Source organism: Suricata suricatta, chromosome 5 (assembly GCF_006229205.1).
Source record: "Suricata suricatta isolate VVHF042 chromosome 5, meerkat_22Aug2017_6uvM2_HiC, whole genome shotgun sequence".
NCBI lineage: Eukaryota > Metazoa > Chordata > Mammalia > Carnivora > Herpestidae > Suricata > Suricata suricatta.
In genome coordinates, this window is record NC_043704.1 from 96,619,666 (window position 1) to 96,626,927 (window position 7,262).

The window sequence follows — 7,262 nt, forward strand, 5'->3', positions numbered from 1 at the left end:
CCCTATGTTTCCCCTCTTTAACTCTTTCTACTTTAAATAGCTATCATGTGCAATTAAAAAACAGTATTTAAAATTAACTTACTGAATGAATGTTTTGATTCCTTCCTGAATCTAAAGAAAAACTGTATCTTCTTTAGTCTCACCACCTCCAATGCCCTAAGGGTCTACGTTAATTGGAAATTACTTCTCACTGTGTTGTTAACTTGCGCCTATGGTTCGGTGAGGGGGAGGTGTGTGCCAGACGGAGGCGCTTAGTTGCTGTCCCCACTCAGGGCTAAAGAAGGAACATTTGTTTACATTTCAGTCAGTGAGGACTGAGAAAATGGCTTAGTATAATCTTCTTTGAACAGCTCTTTACTTCCACGGGTGTGTAGACTCAGCAGTGTGAAGCTGGGAATCACTACTCAAAGTGTAACATCAGCATTTTAAAACATAACCCGTATAAATGTAATAGGATACGTAGCATATTATAAATATAAAGTGTCAGCATTTTTCAAACCAACAATTCCCAAGAAGTGAAGAGATTTACAAGGAAATGTTTTCTGTCATCCTCCACTCTGCGGGTTTCTCCCTTGCCTCCCTAACGTCTTCCTACTCTTTTGTTTTTTATCTTTTTACCCCTGTGCCTGTCTTATGTTGTCATTTTTCTCCAGAGACTGTCCTTCACCCTCCTCTCTTTCCTTTCTGTAGTCCATGTCTGAGCTCTCTCTTCTACTCCTTTTGTACCTACCAGCTGGTGATTCCCAGTCTGGATCTCTAACTGTGAAATATAACTAAAGCTATACATGCATAACACCTATTAAATTGCTATCTAGAATTCAGTGTTATTGGGTCAAACCCCACACAGCATCTCCCAGCTCACCCCATATACTTCTATTTCTATATTCTTCCTCATCAAGCATAAACCTGAGAAACAACCCATACTACTTTTGCCCTCAAAATATCTTTAGTGACTGCCGTTACTTTGGTGTAGGCCCTCATCATCTCTCATTTAAACTGCTGTAGTCTTCTCCTTGGTGTCCTGACATGATGTTTGTCCCTGTGGGATATTCCCAAAGAAAAGGCTCCTAAAATATTGCTACCCATAGTGTGATCCACAGACCAGTAAGCAGCCAGCACATCACCTTGGAAATGCAAGCCCTCACCAGACATACGGAATCAGAATTCAAAGTTAAGAACTTTAATCTCCAACTAATTTGTATAAGCTTTTAAGTATGAAAAGCACAGTTCTATATGATGATACCCCTTTCTTGAAACTCTTTTGTGGCTCTCCATTGCTTATAGGTTAAGATCTAAGATCTTTCAGTGTGGTGTCCAGAGGTCTCTGTTACTTGGCAAATGTGTACCTCAAAAACTCATCTCTTAGTGCTACCCCTATTTCTCTCCCACCCCCAGAGACACACCCAACTATCATACTTGCCTATTTCGAGCCCTGAATATTTCCAAGGCACATGTGTCTTGCCTCATTCTGTTTCCTGTTTCTGTAGCAGAAGGTCCCCAGATCTTAATGTTTTGCCTAATTCTATCCATTTGTCTTTCAAGATAATTTAGTCCACATTGCTCCCTTATTATTTTGTGCCTATCTTTGTTGTATCCTTATATTATACTTTTTTTGAAATAAGAATATATTGGTTCCTTTCCCCTCTTGACTGGGAGCCTCAGAAAGCAGGAAATATGTCTTATTCATGATTATATTCCTAAGTGTTAGCATAGTTCTTATTACAGATGTGAACTATTTAATAAGTGTTTATTGAACCTAACCCAAAGAGAAGTGACTATTTCTGAAGGTGTATAATTCAGTATGGACTGTTAATTCAGAAAGACATTGCCAACAGGTAACATGAATATTGCTTTAGCTATGCTCATTTAGCTATATCTCCTAAGTTCTTCATCTACCTTGGGTTTTTATATCTACTTTCCAGCTCTCTGAATTTATTCATAATAAAACAGCAACTTCATTAGTGTGTGTATTCTGAGTTACATATAAAAGATGTGAAAATTTACTGAGCATCTATTAGAACAGGGCTAGTCTTATTGAGATGTAACATTGTTTTGGTTGCACCTAAAGAGATCTAAGTGCTTGTTTTCCAAAAGTTATAGCAATTATAATTTATCACTTTTCATGCATGATGAATAAACGTACGATGTCATATTTATCAACAAAGGCAATGAAATGTCATTTAGGTGTTCATTGGGCAATCAGTCATCTGTTGACAAAGCATAATTGAATTTTGACTTTTGTCTGTGAGATTATTGCAATTAAAATCAATTAAATATTTTGTTTATGTACCTTTTTAGCAGGGTAAATCATAGTTGAAAGTAAAGTAACAAAAAAAATTCTTGTAATTTAAGCCCTAATCTCCTTCATGACCCAATAAAAAGTTTTTACCCTTATTAGTTAAATAGCAAGTAATATATTTTAAAATCTAAATGTAAGTATGTTGGCAGAACTTATCTAACTTTAAAATAACATTTTAGATACTAATCACGTAGAACCAAATACTTTATTATTTTATAGAGAACTAATAAACTAATAAGCTGAGAAATGGTCATTCTTCCTTTCAACATCTTTCTTCCCTCCTCCCACCATATATATTGAGCAGTTATAGTGTACAAAATATGGTGCTATGCTAGTTTCCAGGAATGTGAAGATAAAGCCCCACTGTATTCACTGCACAGATTCACACCTTCTGCGTTCCAGGCAGTATTTGAAGCCAGCAGTTAAAGGAAAAGCTCCTGTGCTTACAGAGTTTATATTATTTTTTTAATGTTTATTTTATTTTGGGGGGAGGGGCAGTAAGAGAGGGAGAACAGAGGATCTGAAGCAGGCTCTGTGCTGACAGCAGAGAGCCAGATGCAGGGCTTGACCTCATGAACTGTGAGATCATGACCTGCGCCAAAGTTGGAGATTCGACTAGCTGAGCCCCTCAGGAGCCCCGAGGTGATGTTCTAGTGGTGAGATAGACAGCAACTAGTAACAGATGAGTAAGGACTGTGATATAGACAGGTGCTCTGAGAAACATAAAGCAGGGCAATAATATAGTGTATGCAAGGTTGGGGATCAGGGGGAGGGTGCTATTTAGGTGGTCAGGGAAGTCCTCTCTGAGAAGACAATATTTGAATAGGGAATGGAAAAAGTGAGCAATTTATTTTTTAATTTATTAGTATTTATTAATTATGTCATAATTATGTTAACATGATTATATATTTTTTTATTTAAAAATTTTATGTTTACTTATTTTTGAGAGAAAGAGAGAGACAGCATGAGCGGGAGGGCCACAGAGAGACAGGGAGACACAGAATCTGAATCAGGCTCCAGGCTCCACATTGTCAGCACAGAACCCTACACAGATATTGAACTCATGAACTGTGTGTGAGATCATAACCTGAGTCAATCATGACCTGAGCCGAAATCAGATGCTTAACCTACTGAGCCACCCAGGTGCCCTGTTAATATGATTATATTAATAGAATTCCTTATGTTGAGCTACCCTTACTTCATGGGGCTTGGGCATACTTGACTACCATTACTAGAACACCATTGTCTTCTGGCTTGCTTGTTGCTTTTTGCCCCCTCTTTCTCGGTCTCCTCTTTTGGTTTCTTCTCTAACATTTTAATGTTCAAGTGCTCCAAAGAAATTTTTAATTTCTTTCTACCCTTGAAATAATCGTCTCATCTTTAACTACTCTCTATATGCTAAAGACTTACATAATTATATCTCTGTTCCAAGTCTTTCCCAAGCTCCAGGCATGTTTATCTGGTTGCCTACTTGATGTCTCCTTTTGGATGTATGAATTCCTTTTAAATACAATATATCAGAACATTTCTTGACCTTTCTCCTTCGACATTGCTCAATTTATAGCCTTCCCAGTTGCTGTTGATGACAATTTCATCTGAATAGTTATTGGGGATAAGAACTATGGAGTCATCATTTCCTTCTCTCCCTCCAACACATCAATTCCTGATGGTTATATTTTTAAACTATATCCAAACGCCAGCCACCTCTTACCACGTCCATAGCTACCACACTGGTCTAAGCTACCCACTTGCATGGAATACACAATATTCTCCCGTTTTCCCTGATCCCACCCTTTCCCATTACAGTCTACTCTCAGCACAGCCACTAGAGTGATTCTATTACAATGTAGATCACCTATGTTATTGCTTGGATCAAACCCCCAGGTCTCCCTATTTCACTCAGAGTAAAAGCTTATGTCTTCATAAGGTATTCCTAGAGGATCTGGTGCCATTACTTCTTTGATACCATCCCTACTCCTCCCATACCTCACTCTGTCCGCACTCCCCTAGCCTCTTTGTTGTTGTTTGAACATGGCAGGCATAATCTGGCCTTGGGGACTTTGCTCTTGCTGTATCCTGAAAAAGTGAGCAATGTAAAAGTTGAGTTACAGACAAGGGTAACAGCAAGTGCAGAGACCAAGATAAGACTGAGCTTAGGAGGTTTTCCACAAAAATAAAAGGCAAAGCTTGTTGGAATGCAGAATACCAGACTGAATGTTGTGGGGCCATAGGTCAGAAGGATAGATATCCCAGATAACTTGATGAGTTTGGATTTTACTCAAAATGTGCTAAGAATCCACTGAGGCAGCAAAAATTTGTGTAATGATTCCCATGTTAGAAAGATCACTCTAACTGATATATGGAGAAAGAACCATAAAGAAAAAAATGGAAAGAAAGGAATTTGGTCAGGAGGCTATTACAGGAAATTAGTAGTAGTGTTTTGGATTTCTCCCCGCATAGGTGGAGACAAGTGGTTGAATTGGAGATATACTGTAAAGGCGAAGCTGACAGGGTTTCTGTTTGTTTTAGACTTAAGGGGATTGAGAAATAATCAAAGCTGACTTCTCTTTTCTACATCAATGTAGAAAGGCCAGACAAGCAGTGTCATAGGTATGACTGGAGCTCAGAGGGCACATCAGGGCTGGAAATACAAATTTGGAAGTAATCTACATATAGATGATATTTAAAGTCCAGGGACTGAATGATACCATCTAAAGAAGAAATGAATGAGAGAAGAAGGTGTAAGGGTGGGTGACGCAAGTCATACACTATCCAGAACCAATGAGGAAGACTGAGAAAGTACAGCCAGTAATGTGGGAGGAAACCCAGGAAGCAGATCGGGCGTCATGGGTATGGGACCTGTGTAGCCACAGAAGGACCCATGCTTGGCTGCTCAGCTGCTACCAACTCTTCGTAATTTTATCTTTGAACTTGTGTTTTGTAAAGTGAAGTCTGATGGGACAGTGGAGTATGCAAGCTGAGGAGAGAAGATAGTGCAATATATATGTCCATCATTCCTTGATACCCTGTTCACACTGGTGATGCTGCATGAGCGCAGTATTCCAGTGGCCCCACAGCTTGGAAAGAAAGACTCAAGCACAAGCACACATATACCTGCAACAGACCTAGCAGAGCGTTGCCACTGACAGTCTCAAGACGCCATGCTTTCTTTCAAACCAGAGTATGCTTTAAGAGCAGAAAGAAAGCAATAGTGACCCTAGAATCATGAATAACCAAGGAACCCTGTCATCTCCGTTTTTACTTATGTTACTTCCCTATTAGCCACTTACACTGAGGACAATAACACAGAAGGAAAAGGAAAGAGCAACCCATAGATGCTTTTCCTTACAATCCTTTCTTACCTGTCTATAAGTCAGAGGTAGAGAATATTGATAAACTATGTGTGGATCAAAAAGCAAAAATAAAAAGTTGTGTTAGTTTTGTGCAATGCTTCCACTGTTCTGGAAGAATGAAATATATACACATGTATGAGCTCATGTGTAATTCATAGGAGTTAAATGCTCCTGTATTTTCATTTAAATCTGGCGTTGCAGAATATTAAGATGAATGGTAAAATTCATGCTGATAATTCTAAGTTTAAATTTTGTCTTTACTTATGAACAACATTGAAAGCAAATAAAAAACAAACACCATGACAAGCTGAGAGACAGCAGAGGAAAAGGAAAAAAATTATGATTTAGTACCTTGTAGATACTTTTTTCCTTTTTTAACAAGGGAACCCACAACTTTATCTTTCCTTGGACCCACAAATTATGTAGCCGGCTATCACAGAAGATGGCCCTGGAAGCCAAGTGACGAAAGTGCTTCCAGAAGGAGGGAGGGGTCTGTCAACACTGTCAAATGCTGATGAGAATTGAGTAAGATAAGGACAGAAATTTGATCATTGCCTTTGGCATGAAGACTATCTAATTAAAGTGAATTCTGTCAGTTCAGATGATGAAGTGTATGTATATAATAGTTATTAATAGGAAAAATAAGCAGGGACGTTTATACACTCATTTTTATCTGTGATGTTAAATATATTAGTTTTATTTATTCTAATTGTATTTCAGGAATAAGTTAGCATTTGCTCAGGGATAAAATAGAATCGCCCTAGAGCTTATTTATCTTATTCTAAATAATTAGAAATAAAATTATATACCTTTCATATATCTACTGATGACTTTCATATCTTTTTTCCTCCTGTTTTTATTTTTCTCCTTTACTTTGAAGATGCCTACATAAAAGGGAGTGAACTACTATTAGATCAAATTTGGCACTAAAAATAGTTTTTTAAAGAGATATCTACATGTTTCCTACTTTGTTAGTAACATTGAAAAAAGTGGATTGAATACAATGACCAAAATTTTACCTTCTCAGTATTATTTCCATAAAAATAAATTTTCTAGTTTGTTATACAGTAGCTTAAGTAAGCCACTAGGTGGCAGATGTTACCATAGGCAGCAGATCCTCTCACGAAACTGGTTCTAAGATTGTTCAGAGTTATGATTTGCAGAAACATAAAATTCTATTGATCCATCCTCTCCATCCTCCCTGCTCTTAAAGAACTCATTATGGGAGTCTGATTTGTATGACAGTTTTCCTTACATAAAGATGGAAGGAAAACGCTTTGCCCTCTACAGGTAAGCCCTGCTTTACGAAAGTTCAGGTTATACTGCTTCCCTTACATTAGTAACATGTTACCATATTCTTCATTTTATACCATGTCAGCTTATGAAGGGTTTCATAGGAATGCTCTACTTTTGGATAATGGGGGAAACGTGTACAAGATGGATGGTTCTGAAAGCAATGTTGGAATCTTACCAACTCCATAAAATATAAAGTCGAATCACAAACCTGGGTAACAAATTGCATTTAGATGACTATGAAGATGAATGGCAGTGCACTAGAACGTTTTCAAGCAAGGCCAAATGGATAACCTCATTGATCTTGTATCTTGTGT